Below are 16,473 nucleotides of genomic sequence, written 5' to 3'. Positions count from 1 at the left end.
CACCTATAGCCGACAGTTTTGGGGCCGGCGGCAAAAAGAAGCCGTGCCGATATTTTTTGCTATCTGGGTAGTTTGTAAGAGAAAGCGTTTATTAACAGTAATGAAGGTTACACTTGAAATGGCAACAAAGCAGATTCATGATGACTTAATTAATAATACGTGTATAATTAATTGTGCATAAAAAATCAAGAGAGTTGGAAAAATCAAGAGAGATGCCATGAAGGACGTGAGTGTCCTTTAACCCATAATGGCAAAGCCCAATTAGAGAGGAAGAGGAGAATGCAAGAGCAGAGCCCAGAGAAGAAAGAGAGATCACATAGGTTACATTGTTCTTTCACCATTTTACTTGATCTAAACCAACCTGAGACAGTGAAACTGACCAATAAGCAGACTACAGCCGCCCCTGTACAAGGTGTGACAGCTGGCAGGTAGGTGTAAAAACATACCAGCCATTTCCACTGAACTTAAACCTTTATACTAAACGCATATTAAAACTGCAATTATATATAAAAAAAAATGTTATTACCTTTGACAAACTTGGTATAATTTTAGAAGTAGGCTGGGGTGGGAGCTGACGCTGACTCTGCGCCATGACCTCCTGTGCTGGTCCAGTAGCGGCAGACTGTTGTTCAACAACCCTTGGTGCTTGTCCAATAGAGGCTGTGGCCTGCTTAAGACAACCACAAAAATACATAGGCTACAATAATTGTTGAACGAGAAGAATTTGTTCAGTAAATTATATATATATAAAAAAAATACAAGTTACATCTTTACATTGTTACCTTTTGAGTGTGAAAACCACATATGCACTTTGGGACCGCTCCGAGCAAGGTTGTCTGGCCGCGAGACTGCATCGGACATCTTTCAATCTGTAAACATTATCACACATATAATATAGAATACATGCAAGTATGAATGGCACATTAATTTATTGTAGTGTGTCATTTATTTTTATTCATGTTCTTTGAAGGGGAGATACAAACTGTAAAATTAGAGATAAAGAGTGAGTAAAGTTTGTATCCTCCTTTAAAAGAACAAGAGAGGAACATTTCACACCTTCAAAAAAACATCCATTCACTCAACATCCCCACCCCCACTGCCTCAAATCTCTGAATCTCCCAGTGCAAAAAAACGTTTTTTTTTTACATAAAAAAACATAAATCTCAAATACCTGCAACATTATCTACATACATATCTATAAATAATGATGACATAGAATTAAATGATTAGGATTACAATTATTACATCATGCAAAGGTGACAAAAGCACACTCACCCTTTGGTACACGTCATGCCACTTTTTCTGTCGAGGAGCTGGCCTGTTACCCTCATTTGATGGCCAAACTCCTGTGCTGGCAAACTTTTTTAGCCTTGCAATCCAGTCAGTATCTGACATGGCTTTATGGGATTTTTTGCCAGACATTTTTTTGTTGGGGGGCTAATGGTTAGGTTATATCGTTTTGAACAAAACTACTATAATACAAATTATTTCTTTAAAAAAAGCACACACGATATTTACAATTATAATATAGTATACAATTATATACAAATATAAAATTACATTGTCCGAAAATACAGTTAAAGTTACCGAAAAATAAGTTTCGCAGTCCTCCGTTAAAATGATGCTGCCTGACCTCCGTGACAGTGATGCTCGACGTCTGAACTTTTTGACCTCTGACACGCCCCTCAGGATATGTCATTACTTCGTACACCTTCGGCTCAGTTCGGCAACTTGATTGACACTTGGCTAGCTTCCTGACTCCTCCTCCTAGCGGTGCTAAGCGTAAACGTGCCATCGACATTTCCTTGTACTCTGATTGGTCAAATGTCGAAAATGATAAGGAAAAAGTCAAGAATGGCGCTCTCTGATTGGCTGCAGATGTTATAATGTCGAGAATGGCGCTCTCTAATTGGCTGCAAATGTTATAGCGCGTCGACGTGATTGGCTGTGGCGTTCAACATTGTTCAACATTATCCCCATTTTGACGGATATCCTTCGGCAGCTGGCGTTCAGGTCGCAGTCTCCCCTGGAGGCGTTGGTTCGAATCCCACTTCTGACAAACCTAACCTTTGGCTGCGGGCTCAAGCTAGAGTCTTTAACCCTCTGGCAAGTTTATCAAGAAATGCAGTAATGTTGACAAAGCACTGCAATTCAGTTCATGCTAGAATTAACCAAACATTAAAGTAACACTGACCTGCAGTACATGACCTTTATAGTAACACTTTAGTGCAATGTATGGGATTCTATGGCACTTGGAATTTCAAGTCATGACATTTCAGAAAAAATGGACATGTTGATTGAATCGGATTCAACTGAATTTCACGAAATAACATGTTGTGATGTTTATCGGAAGAAGATGCAGTAGAATTTCATGGCAAGGATTCTTGGAAATTTCTTGGAATGAAATGTCATGGGTTTGGGGGCATGGGGTGGAGTGTCATGACACAAGATTAAAGGAAAGTCATGTAAAACATTACATTAGCATTAACAAGACATGCCATTAGAATGAAAGAATGATATCAGCCTTAACAAAACATTGTAACAACACCAACACATATGACATGAATATGAGAGTAATACAATTACTGCATTTGTTCAACATTAGTCTTAAAAAAAACACTGGATTTCAATTACAGTGCATATGAAGAAATGGACAAAGGCATAAAAGGGAATACAGAAAGCAGCTCATTTATTTACACGGTCCCGTGTATCAAAAAGCACCATTCTGCCCCGTGTGAGGCTCGAACTCACAACCTTCAGATTATGAGACTGACACGCTGCCTAACTGCGCCAACGAGGCATGTGCTGTGACACGGGTGAGCGGTGAAGCCCTAGATTCTAGATCATCTGCCATTGTGTGTAGGTGCAAAAATGCTGCTCAACACTGGCTGTCATGTCAGGATGCCTGAGCGGTCTAAGGTCACAGTCTCCCCTTGAGGCATGGGTTCTAATCCCACTTCTGACAAACCTAACCGTTGGCTGCGGGCTCTTTAACCCTCTGGCAAGTTTATCCAGAAATGCAGTAATGTTGACAAAGCACTGCAATTCAGTTCATGCTAGAATTAACCAAACATTAAAGTAACACTGACCTGCAGTACATGACCTTTAAAGTAACACTTTAGTGCAATGTATGGGATTCTATGGCACTTGGAATTTCAAGTCATGACATTTCAGAAAAAATGGACATGTTGATTGAATCGGATTCAACTGAATTTCACGAAATAACATGTTGTGATGTTTACCGGAAGAAGATGTAGTAGAATTTCATGGCACAGATTCTTGGAAATTTCTTGGAATGAAATGTCATGGGTTTGGGGGCATGGGGTGGAGTGTCATGACACAAGATTCAAGGAATGTCATGTAAAACATTACATTACATTAGCATTAACAAGACATTCCATTAGAATGAAAGAATGATATAAGCCTTAACAAAACATTGTAACAACTGTCTAGTAAACAGGAGATCATGGTTTCGAATCCCAGCAGTGCCTATGCCACAGGATGTGGGCACCGCTCACTTAATCTTTTACATATGTAAATCTTTGCATGCTGAACAGTGTGCATCTGCACAAAATGTGGAAATCTAAGATGTGATGTGCATGCAATAGCGTCTTAAAGCTTGTCTTTTGTGGCTCTGTGGCGCAATGGATAGCGCATTGGACTTCTAGATTTTGAATGGAGGTGTTCAAAGGTTGTGGGTTCGAGTCCCACCAGAGTCGTGCATACCCTCTTTAGCTCAGATGTCTTTGTGTTGGACAAGCATATGCTTAAAACTTGAATCCACAAACTACTTCAGAAGCATACACTTCACGTTCTGCTTATTTCCCTTATTGGACACACCCAACTCAGATCACAGAGTACTCTACTAATTAACTTAAGTCACCTATTTAAAGAAGAATAGGTTGAAATCCACTGGCCTAGGCCAAAATCTGCAACAACCTATTGTTGGCCACCTACCTAGAAAAAAAAGAAGAAAAAAAACACGCTTTCCATTTCTCCAAGCTGAAACAGCATTTAGATGTATCGTAACTGGAGGTTCCCGAAACATTTGAGACACGAGTACTGAGAGTTTCGATCCAGAAATAAATGGCTTGAGATATTCCCTTGTCCCTCAACAGAAGCCTGCACACCTTTCAGGTTTTGGAAATAATCCTGTAACTTCAAAGGGACCTATTCATGATGTAATCAGCTATTCTCCTGACATGCTACCTCTTTTAGACTTTGTATACAAAAGCATCGAACTAGTGACAGTAACTGGCGCTGTGGCTTAGTTGGTCAAAGCGCCTGTCTAGTAAACAGGAGATCCTGGGTTCAAATCCCAGCAGTGCCTAATCTGTGGCTTTTAAGATTAGTCATTCAACCTTCTCTGATGTGAAAGTCTTGGCAGGAAAGACAATCTGGACTTCTCGGTTGCAAATGAAGGTTTTAAAAAGGTTGTCGTTTTTTGGGTCCCACCAGAGTCACGAATGGTGTCCCTTTGGTGTCCCGAATGGTGTACATTTGCTTAAAGCTGGGGTTTTCCAACTTTTTCAGAAGCCTACGCAACACATTTTTCTTCTTTTCCTTATTGAGCACACCCAAGTCAGATCGTCGAGTACGTTACTTATCAATCAATTATTTGATTCACCTGTATTAAATGAGAGAGATAATAAAAAATATGTATATGTGGTGCAAATGCGCTTCAAGAATGGTTTGCAAGCTCCTGGCTTAGGCCTGAAATCTGCTACTACCTATTGATATGGTCAAGCCTATGGATATTTGTACAAACAAAGTCTTTACATATATGAAGAATAATACATGGATATCTTTCTGGATTTTGCCCTTTCATATCAGAAGAAGGCTCAGGAAACATTTTAGGCATGACTATCGAGAGTGTAGAGCCAAAATTAAATGAGTTCAGACATTCCCTTGAGGCGTGAAAGGCCCTCGTGTTTTGGAAACAATCCTCTTACCTCTAAGGGACCTCGTTCATGACGTGATCAGCTGTTTTCCTGATGTGGTACCTCTTTTAGACTTGTTTTACCAACAAATTTCACCGTATCTGGCGCTGTGGCTTAGCTGGTCAAAGCGCCTGTCTTGTAAACAGGAGATCCTGGGTTCAAATCCCAGGAGTGCCTTTGGCACAGGATATGGGAGTGCTTAACCTTTTCACATATGAAAGTCTTTGCATGACAAACTGTGTTTACCTGCACAAAACTGGAAAAACTAAGAAGTGCTGCGCATGCAATACTTCCCTGAAGTGTGTCATTTTATGGTACAATGGATAGAACTTTGGACTTCTAGGATGCGAATGGAGAAATTCCCTGGTTGTGGTTTTGAGTCCCACCAGAATAGTCAGTGGCCTCTTTTGCTCTGATGTCTCTGTGAGTCAGACATATGTTTAAAACTGGGGTCCACAAACTACTTCAGAAGCCTACCCTTCACATTCTGCTCATCTCCCTTATTGGACACACCCATGTCAGATCATTGAGTCCTCTACTAAGTAGCTCAATTAACCCTTTTGAAATAAGGAAGATAACGAAAATGTATAGCGTCTGGGAGGTTTTGAGAATGGTTTGAAAACCACTGGCTTAGGCCAGAATCTGCTACTTCCTATTGTTGAGATCCAGCCTCTGGATGTATTCAAAACAGTCTTTACTACGGTGGCCGAGAAGGGTCACAACACATACAAACCCCACAACAACTACATATTCAGAAAACACATACAAATTCAGAAAACACATGCAAACAACGCCACAACAACTACATATTCAGAAAACACATACAAATTCAGAAAACACATACAAATTCAGAAAACACATGCAAATTCAGAAAACAACTTTGTCGATTTCACATTCGCTACAAATATTCGCAGCACGAGCAAATAGGGAAACGAACTGCAAACTGCAAAAACACAACGGAAATGTTTCCGGGGGGGCCATAATCAGTGACGGACCCGCATCCATCCGGTTGTCTTAGCGCTATTTTTTGAATGTGTGCTGTGCTTTTGTTGTCTCAAGAGGTAAGTGTTTCTCTTTCATAATGACAGACTTGTCGATGTGCTCTGATACCGAAGTGGTTTTGTTTGTTTTTAACATATTAAGTTATTGTCCCCATAACGTATTAATCTGCCAACGTTGTTAGCTGGAAACTAAGTTAGCTGGCTAGCTCGCGTCTGGCCATTAAATAGATGCATTACTGGCGTTTGTACAATGTTGTCCTGATATCTGAACTATTTATTTAATTTTTAGTTTGAAATGTTCTGTCCGTATTGTGCCGAGCAACTGGGGGACGCTCCCAAGTTTTGCACGTCGTGTGGTCTGAACGTGGGGTTCCTTACGGAGCGTCAGCCTACAGGTAACATCCCCTTACTGTGTTCCTATTTATACATTTATCAACCCCATTAAAGAATATTAGTTTTTATAATTAATCTTTCTGTGCGTGTGTGTGTGTGTGTGTGTGTGTGTGTGTGTGTGTGTGTGTGTGTGTGTGTGTGTGTGTGTGTGTGTGTGTGTGTGTGTGTGTGTGTGTGTTGTGTCGGTCCAGAGGATGACCTAATACGTGCTTACTTTAGAAAGGACCACTCCAACGACGTTATTCGCGATTTTTTGGAGTCAAAGCATGGTATTGTAATGAGCCTGAAAACTCTAAAAAAGAAGGCTGAAACGGCTAAATCTAAGTCGGAGAGCAAATTACAGTCCACTGGAGACTGTGAATGCTGCCATCACTAGTGAATTGAATGGCTCAGGACAGCTGTTGGGCTACAGGGCTATGTGGCAGACCCTGAGACAGAAGCATTCACTGACAGTGAAACAAGACGATGTCATGCAAGCCCTCAGATTATTAAATCCAACAGGAGTATCTCTCCGTCATAGGCGCAGGTTTGTTAGGCGATCCTATTGCTCTGCAGGACCCAATCAGGTGTGGCACGTGGATGGCTATGACAAGCTCAAGCCCTTTGGGATTGCCATCAGTGGCTGCATCGATGGGTATTCAAGGCGGGTTATGTGGCTCAGTAGTGGCAGCACCAACAACGACCCTGCAGTAATAGCTGTAGGGTCTGGACCAATCAGACACACACTAATTATTCATATTCACTATATTTAATGAATATAAAGGTCTATGAAACTCTCCCCCAAAACTAACCTCACAAATGAAGTTACTTTGTCAGCCGGGTGTCCGGTTACAGAACACTTTAAGACTGATAACAGACTTTACGACCTCAAAGGAATGTGGCCACATGCGCCACATGCTTAAGAGAGAGAGACCATCTTTAATTAAATAAACTTTGCGGTGTTACTCTGATCTATGAAGGAACATGCCTCACAGAAACTGTGATGATTTACTGTCTCGTGTACTATTAGGTATAACAACATGGTATGTTTGATTGGGGTGTATGTGGTTGAACAACCACCCAACGGTCAATATAACCTCACCTGTATCATGCTTCCTAGCAAATTAATCCTCATTTAATGACACACACTTTGATGTACATCACCTTCTCTTAGAATGCAATGTGAATTTGTTATGTCTATTTGAGCTTGAATGAACAGTCTAAGCATGCTGGGGACAAAGACCATAAATCAACTAAGAGCCGCTTCCCCTCTCGGACATGTCACCTTACTCATAGGTCAGTTCAAACCTTAGGGGTTGGTTCTTTCTCAGGGTATATCAGAGGCAGGCAACAGTGACCGCCCTCTCTTAGTTTTTTCATCCAGCCGCAACACTGTTCTGGTGAGACTGGGGAGCCCCCTCCCCCTCCACGGGGGCCCCAGGGCCCAGCAGGCCTCGATTCCAACCAGATCCGGCCTCATGGAAAAGAGAGAAGACTCTCTCACAAAGAACCAAGGACAATCTCAGGAGTTTTGGAACAAAGACTCCAACCAACAAAGACTCCAACCAACAACGACTCCAATCACCCATCCTTCCGACTTCTTCACTTCTCCTGGGTGCTCGGCGTGGCCTCAACAGAGTCCCAGGCCTTCACCAAACCAGTCATGCGTTCCTGGAGAAAGAGAACGCTCAACCAACTTCCACTTGACACTGCCGGAACCATCAACGACTCCAATTTTCAACAACTTCAAGAATTGTTCCCATTACAAATGCAAGTATTCAATTCAATGAAATGTGAAAATGAAATTCTGATGGTTCTTCTCATAGACCCTCTTCCGGTTTCCAATTTCATCCTATCACTAACCTATTTATGTATTCATGTGTGTATGTTGTTTAGTTTATTTATATTCATATAAATATCTATATTTAGTTAATAAAACTTGTACATAATATGTATTTGGTTCTGTTTTGTTTGCAATACAAGTCACTTTACGATCACGGTTTTTGCTACTGGCTCAAAGTACTGTACAGGCGAAGAAATAATTATTCTTCGGTGGCCATGGAAGATACCCTTTATTAGAATAAATTAATAATCAAAATAGTTCGTTGGAAGTACTGATTAATTGATTGTAATATTAATTCAGCCACATCAAGTTAATCCAATTAACTGACCCAAATATTTATAATTAATAATAACAAGATATTATTGATTATTAATATTTCCAAAAAGCTGAGTTCCTTACATAGCTCACCATTACCTGCAGTGTGTTTCGAGCTGTGGCCTTCCGGCTCGTCTTAGGACAGACTGTGGGACAGAAAATGGAGACATGGCTGCCATCCACTGTTCTTTAAGAGAGGACCACACCGATGACTTTGCAGGTTCTCTCAGCCACATGTATGGCACTTCAACTGCCAATCAAAGGATTGAAAGTTGGTGGTCCTTTTTCAGGAAACAGAGGTACGTTTAACAATACTGTTACTCACATATTTTTCAATACTGTTTCATATTTCTGTAATCTTTTCGTAATATTATGCTGGGTTGGAACCATACAATGCTGACTTTGAAAATGTAGGCTTATTTATATGAGCGTCATACATGGATCAGGCTGTGTACTGCCGATTGTGCAATAGTTATGATAAGTAAAAGGATTAGTGTGCATGGTTGACTGTTTCAAATTGTAATAAGTGTTGACAGTCCATTCTGCACTGGTGAATGCAGTGCAGAATGTTGTTTTCCAAGACTGTCACATAATTTAAGTATTTGTATTAGAAACATTTATACAAAACTAAAATCACTGTACTCCATTATTAGGACACAGTTCTGGATGGATTTATTCAGTGACCTGAGAGAGAGACACTACTTCAATGGCACCCATGAACACAAGTGCCTTGTACGGTATGTGTTCCTGGGCATCTTTCAGAAAGAGCTTGATGAACACCGAGAGCTTTGGAATAACCATACCATCAGACCCGTCCGGCAGTCTCTCTGTCCATCTGGGAAACCTGATACCATTTACAACCTGCCTCCCAGGTTTGTATGTAACACCTGTATTGTCATTTTCAATAAATGTTTGGTTGGTTTCCCTTTGAGATTTAAACACTATTCAAAATGAGTTCACTGTTGTGCTTTCTGTGCGGCCTTAGGTTTGGTGGAAGGGATTGTGGATTCCCAGTGGATCCCCAAGTGTTACAGGAGTTCAAAGACCTTCTGCCACCCACAAACAGTTTGTGTGGAGATGCTAACCTCCAAGCATATTTTGCCAACTTGGAGAGACAGAGCCAGCTCGCTCCACCCATCAACTGGCCAGCTGCTGTTGACAACTACATTAGACTTAAGGAAATGGCTGGTCTTTGAGAGAGAGAACTAACAGACGTGTAGGCAGTTTATTTTCTTTCAGACAGCATTGCCTCCAGTGTGGTGTACTGATATGGACACCTTAAATTAAAGGTTAAATTAAAAGCAAAGATATTAATCGATTGCAATGACTTCCCTTACTTTTTCCACCATCACAATGTATGCTTTTGGTGTTAACAGTGTTGATAAATACGGTATGCTGAAGCTAATGGTGACTTTCATGCTAGATCGGTAACATTTCATGACCAATTTATGCAACAACAAATAAACTTCATTCTGATGGCTCTTGCAAAATGTTTCAGAATAGACAAACTTACATTTTCTTATAAAAATTATTTTATTTCTTTTAACTGTTAAAATACTGACAAACAGTAAAGTGCGAACAGTAACAGCAATGTAAATCTGTCACGGAAAGTTTCCAAATAGAGAAACTTGCACCTTTTCTTATACAAAAAATCATTGGACTTCTGTAAACCATGTAACCATACAAATAGTAAAGTGCGAACAGTAACAGCAATGTAAATCTGCCATGAAAAGTTTCCAAATAGAGAAACTTGCACCTTTTCTTATAAAAAAAAAATGGATTTCTGTAAACAATGTAACAGTGCAAAGTGCAATGCAAACAGTAACAACAGTAATGCAAATTTGCCACTGATAATTAATTTCTGATTGACACCTCAATGGAGCCCAAATCCTGGAGCGTTCTTGATTCCATAATTCATGGCTTCCTCAAAGATTTCATATGAGGGTAAGATCGGGAGTTTTAATGTGTTCGCGCAGACATTAGCCTCAGGAAACCTTGAGTGTTTTCTGGAATGTGAGTTGAGGCTGTGGTATTAATTTTGCTGCTGGGATTTCTTTCAGGCCTGTGGCGAACATCAGAATGTCCTGCAAGGACATCCCTGACCCTTCCTCTGTGGGGGTTGGGAGTAAAGAAACACATTGAGATTTATCATCCATTTGTGAACTTCACTTCAAACAACATACAGAAAATTATACCTTTTACAGCGATTAAGTAGTCCAGCCAGTAGCCAAGCACTCTCTCCTCCTCATGGCGATTTGAGCTACCAGTTGGGCTCATTTCTGGACGGAACAGTGACTCTACACTCTCGGCTGTCAGGTCTTCCGCACTGTAACACATGTAGGGCAGGAAAATGGAGGGATGCTGTTCCAGAGCGTTGAAAAAGTTGAGGGTAGCCAGGCCATCCTTGAACCTATTACCGGGTTGGGTTGTGGGTGAGGGGAAGAGGCAGATCATGGTAAGTTCTTAATGCTATTGCCAGTAGGACTCACATTTGTTAGACACTCATTTGAGTTTCATTCAAATTCTCGTTTGAATTCTTACAAAGTAGTCAGAGTGACCTACCTCTGGAAGGAAACATTGTTGCGGTAGGTGAAGTACCACTGGATGTAACCATCCACAACTTTTTCCTTATCCTCCAGTGTCCTCAGGCATTATAGAATCCTGCTGTCTGAAGCATGCTGGAGTGCTTATCTGCGAGTTCCACGAGTTCTTCCAGTGTCCTAGCATTCTTAATCTAGAGTAAAATAAAAACACTGTCTGTACACTCTAAAAAATGTTGGGTTATTTTGTGTACCCAATAACATTTCTTCTGGTGAGAAAATCCTGCACAACAGCTCTGTACTTTCATGTCAAGTTATAATATTTTGTCTATGATATAATGCACTTGTTTAAAGATTAATCCATTGTTCTTTCTGTTTTATGTAAAGACACTCTTGGAGATGTTGCTTTAAAAACCCTGCCAGCTATCCTTCCTCCATTGCCACACAAAACAGGCTACAAGATGGCTCGGCCCTCTTACCATGAGGCAAAACAAGCATTTGTTGATTTACAGCCTGTAGGTACATCATTTATGACAACACATTTGGGGTAATATTTGATCCATTTGTGCATATTTACCATTTAAAATTTCTATTTAAAGGTTGGAACAAACATCATCAAGTATTTGGAGGAGGAGGAGCAACGGAGGCAATTCCCTCATGTCCTGCAGCTTGGGGACAAATTCAACTGCTCACAAGCCTTCGTCATTGTGGGAGGAGCGGCACTAGAGCAAGACAGCCTTTTACAAGCTGTGGATACATGCTTTAAATTATTTTATGTTTTAGACATTGAGTATCCAACGCCTGCGGCAGCTGTTTGGCAGTTGCTACAACACACAATATTTCACGAGTTCACACTTACATACAATTAAAGGGAATAAAGTATAATGCGTATTTGGCGTGCTGTACGGGGGGAGGGCTCCGAGCTCGGAATTCGGCCCGAACCCAGAGTACTCCCCCCTGTATGTAAAGTGGTTTAGGACTAGAAGAGTGGAGAAGGGGTGGTGGAGGGACGCTGCTAAACTGTCAGAGAAATGAGGTGAGAGTGCTGAGTCTATATGTACCGTTTTAATCATGATTGCTGAGTGCTCTCCACCCGTGTTAATTATCTGAACGTGCTTCTCCCGAACTTTGTTAATAAAACATCATATTCTGTGCCAGGAGGAGTTCCATCAACTCATTGTCGCCTACTTAGGCAGTTTATAATTGGATAAGCTGGACAAGCTTTGGTTTGTTTTGTTTGTGTATTTGTATTCCATGTTTCTTAGAACTTAAAACATAATTGTAATTAAATTAATTTTAGCATTCTGTGGCAGGAGCTGTTCCCTCAACACACTGTCGCCTTATGAGGCAGTTTATAATTGCATTACTTCTATTTATTTATTTATTTATTTATTGAAAGAATTTCTTATTTTAAGGAAGTAAATGAAAGCAATTGCAAACAATAACTTGATGAAAATGTTTACAACTTGTAATGTTTACAACTGTTTATTTGTGTTTTTGTGATCCATGTTTCTTAGAACTTAAAACATAACTCTAAATTAATTAATTTTAACATTAATATTCTGTGCCTGGAGGTGTTCCCTTCAACACGTTGCCTTATGAGGCAGTTTATAATTGCATTACTTTTTTTTATTTTATTTATTGAAACACTTGCAACAATAACTTTTGAATGCAATGTCTAATTGGATGTAAATAAAGCATTGTTAATATACTTAAGTTGTGAGTGAGTGAGTTATTTTCATGGAAATAATAGTAATTATAATTAATATTAATAATAGTTTGATTAAAGCATTTTGGCCAAATAACCCAACAGATTCGTTTTTTGAAACCCAATTTATTGGGTAAAACTAGTTACCTAAGTTATTGGGTTAAAATAACCCAACAATAGGTCGGTGCTATATCAACCCACCATTGGATTAGCTGTTGGGTTGATTTTAACCCAACTTTTTTAAGTGAGTATTGGTTGGAATTTAGACTACATATTAGTGACAAAGCATGGAAGTCACTGGTTTTATTCCAATATCACACTGGTTTTTCAAGCTACTGGGGTGTCCAAATTGTTGATTGTTCATCAAAATATATAAAAAAAAAATTCTTGAATATTCTTAGAAACACATAATTACAATTACCTCAAGGAGAACATTCCTGACTTCAGTATCAGGTATATCCTCAATTGGTGCCTCAATGGTCTTAACTTTACCAACCAGGTACTGGTAGAAGCTTGGGGAAAAGCATCGAGGCCCTGGACCACCATGTACAATGGAGACGGCAACCATTCTTCCAACATGGAAATACTCATCACCTTCTGCAGCTAACAATGGCAATGTTCCACGGTTAGTTCAAATTGATTTATAATACTGTCAAAATGTGACAAAAAGTGAATTACCTTTGCTATCAAATGACAGGTATTTGCCATCTTCTTTGCCTTCAAAAAATCGACTGGTTTTAATGGCGTCCATCAAGAGTGTCAGAAATTCCCGTGTAGGCCCTCCTGTGTCCACAGCCTCCTCTGTTTGCCCGATGTCATCAGTGAATTTGACCAAAAGGCTACAGGTGGGGTCAAATGAGGAACGTTTGAATCCCCTCAGAGCACCATCCCAGACATTAGCACGGTTTATATTTAACCTGCTACAGCTTTTTGTGTTAATGTTGTATGACAGATTTGACAGAACGTCTGCAGCCGTCAGTCCAATATCTGCGTCTCTGCAACACAAGAAAGAGAAACATTAACACTGCCTTTTATTTGGATAATTAAAATATAAATCTTTTATGGTCCCATTACAGTGAGAACACCATATGTGTGTGATGAAATGTGATGGGCATAAGCATGAAGCACACATTGCAAGCTTTCAATAATTTCTGCCAGATTTTGTTTCGGTTTAGGGGTAAGTAAAAAAATATATACAATTTGAATATTTGCTTTAATAATTGTATGGCAACAGAAACCAGGTAAAATGCCAAATGTAGCTTGAACTATGTAATATATCTGAGGAAACAAACAAAAAAAACAACAACAAAGGTTGACAGCATTATTTCTATCAAAGTACCTGTCTTCCTCCTGAAAATTGTCTACGTCCTCAACATCAGAGCAACTGCTGTCAATGACAACTGGTGCATAGATCTTGGTATATGTGCTGTGGATTAAAGGAACAATGAAATACTAAAACAAGATGGTTGTGAAATTACAGTAAAAAGTGTTATACTTGGTACTGTAATGCATTACATTCAGCAGTCAATATTTCATGCTAAACCCAGAGCCAAAAGTATTAGTGCAATGAACGAACAATTTGAATCCATTGTGACTTACTTGTAGAAGTCACATGATGTGGTGTTTTTGGGTCCTGGTCCTGCTCCATTGGCCTGTTTATGAAAGTAGAGATAACACCAAACAAATTAACAATAATTACATCATTAACATAAACTTAATAACATTACAGAATAATACATACTTGCCCATCAGATGGCCTGGACACTGTTGGTGGACATTGTTTTGGTAAACTAAAACAAACAAATAATTTGAATAATTTAATTTAAATCATAATATAGATATTTGTTAATATGATTTAAAGAGCACAACATGCTCGATCTATTCCTTCTCGCAATTGAAAGAAAAAATAAATGAATGCTGTGAAATACGTGTATAATCAAAAACCACAAGCACAGGTCTCAAATTAGCGGGAGAAACTTACATTTTCAGTGGAAGGCTAGCAAATGCCTCATCATCGGATTCTGAAGAGGAGTCATCTCCATGACTTTGGAAAGAGAAAATGATGCATCATTATTAGGCTAGGTATATGCAAAATATATGGCAATTTTACAACCAGCACAAATTAAATTAAGAACTCACTTAATTACCAACCATTATCAATTATTATTATTATTATTTTACATACATGTACTTCAATACTTACTCGAATCCTGAAGGGGGCAGATGTACAGTACGATCCTCTGGTAAGACTTTCCAATGGCCTCTTTATAATGTTCAAGGACAAAGGGTTTGTCTGTGCCTGGTATATTTTGTACCTGAGAGCCATCAGGATATACCAGGACATATTCTCCATCGTACATCATGTCTTGATTAAAATCTCGCTGTTTTTTTATAGCAGCTGGCAAAATTTGTTTTGATGACCACAGGGGTTCAACATTTAATGGCAAAGTTTTCCCTCTTATAGGTTTTAACCCATATTTTGTTCTGGTCATTATGCCAATTGAAATCTACAGAAATAAGAAAAGAAGAAAAACAAACATGTTTAAGACTGTGTGTACTGTGTAATAGTCACATTGTGACCTAAACCTCCATATTAGTTTACCTTGACCATAATGTTTGGTTTCTTTTTAGCCTTTGAAAAGGTCCTCCTCTCAGCCTCTTTAACTTCCCTGAACCTCATGAATTGACCTGCTCTTCCTTGGATACTTGTCTCATTCACTAACACACACACACACACACACACTGATTCATTATAGCTATGCTTTGTGATTGGTTGATAAATTGCCACCTTTCTGACAGCTAAAACCATGGGACAATTCAATGCAGCACAGTAACGTTAAAATGGGAGCACAGTAAGGGGATATTACCTGTAGGCCCACGGCCTAGGCTTGATGACGTGGATGGACACACCGTAAGGAACCCCACGTTCAGACCACACGACGGGCAAAACTTGGGAGCGTCCCCCAGTTGCTCGGCACAATACGGACAGAACATTTCAAACTAAAAATTAAATAAATAGTTCAGATATCAGGACAACATTGTACAAACGCCAGTAATGCATCTATTTAATGGCCAGACGCGAGCTAGCCAGCTAACTTAGTTTCCAGCTAACAACGTTGGCAGACTAATACGTTATGGGGACAATAACTTAATATGTTAAAAACACACAAAACCACTTCGGTATCAGAGCACATCGACAAGTCTGTCATAATGAAAGAGAAACACTTACCTCTTGAGACAACAAAAGCACAGCACACATTCAAAAAATAGCGCTAAGACAACCGGATGGATGCGGGTCCGTCATTGATTATGCCCCCCCCGGAAACATTTCCGTTGTGTTTTTGCAGTTTGCAGTTTGTTTCCCTATTTGCTCGTGCTGCGAATATTTGCAGCGAATGTGAAATCGACAAAGTTGTTTTCTGAATTTGCATGTGTTTTCTGAATTTGTATGTGTTTTCTGAATTTGTATGTGTTTTCTGAATATGTAGTTGTTGTGGCGTTGTTTGCATGTGTTTTCTGAATTTGTATGTGTTTTCTGAATATGTAGTTGTTGTGGGGTTTGTATGTGTTGTGACCCTTCTCGGCCACCGTACTTTACAAATATGAATATATAATTCATGAAAATCTTTCTGGATTTTGTCTTTCAGATCAGCTGAAAGCATAGCAGAGATTGCTTTCCATTTCTCCCAGCTGAGACAGAGTTTAGATGTATTGTAACTGGAGGTTCCAAAAACATTTCAGACACAAGTATTGA

General features: G+C 39.6%; 1 long non-coding RNA gene and 4 other non-coding genes across 5 annotated transcripts; 3 read left to right on the top strand and 2 right to left on the bottom strand.

The window, feature by feature from the left end:
• Window positions 1–2,726: 2,726 nt before the first annotated feature.
• Window positions 2,727–2,800, bottom strand: trnam-cau (transfer RNA methionine (anticodon CAU)). Its single transcript has one exon. It is a non-coding gene; the product is annotated as a tRNA-Met (tRNA).
• An 830-nt stretch (window positions 2,801–3,630) lies between these two features.
• Window positions 3,631–3,719, top strand: trnar-ucu (transfer RNA arginine (anticodon UCU)). The gene is given in 2 exon segments: window positions 3,631–3,667; window positions 3,684–3,719. It is a non-coding gene; the product is annotated as a tRNA-Arg (tRNA).
• A 537-nt stretch (window positions 3,720–4,256) lies between these two features.
• trnat-agu (transfer RNA threonine (anticodon AGU)) lies at window positions 4,257–4,330 on the top strand. The gene has a single exon. It is a non-coding gene; the product is annotated as a tRNA-Thr (tRNA).
• A 713-nt stretch (window positions 4,331–5,043) lies between these two features.
• Window positions 5,044–5,117, top strand: trnat-ugu (transfer RNA threonine (anticodon UGU)). Its single transcript has one exon. It is a non-coding gene; the product is annotated as a tRNA-Thr (tRNA).
• Window positions 5,118–14,937: 9,820 nt separating this feature from the next.
• LOC143715510 (uncharacterized) lies at window positions 14,938–15,690 on the bottom strand. Its single transcript, XR_013195785.1, has 3 exons — window positions 15,587–15,690; window positions 15,322–15,437; window positions 14,938–15,226 (listed from the first exon to the last, which is right to left on the bottom strand). It is a non-coding gene; the product is annotated as an uncharacterized LOC143715510 (long non-coding RNA).
• Window positions 15,691–16,473: the final 783 nt, after the last annotated feature.

The sequence above is a fragment of the Siphateles boraxobius genome, unplaced genomic scaffold (assembly GCF_051911475.1).
Source record: "Siphateles boraxobius isolate OS27281-9 unplaced genomic scaffold, OSU_SipBor_1 6, whole genome shotgun sequence".
NCBI lineage: Eukaryota > Metazoa > Chordata > Actinopteri > Cypriniformes > Leuciscidae > Siphateles > Siphateles boraxobius.
Note: the sequence above shows the minus strand (reverse complement) of the source record. Positions and strands in the feature narration are given on the sequence as shown.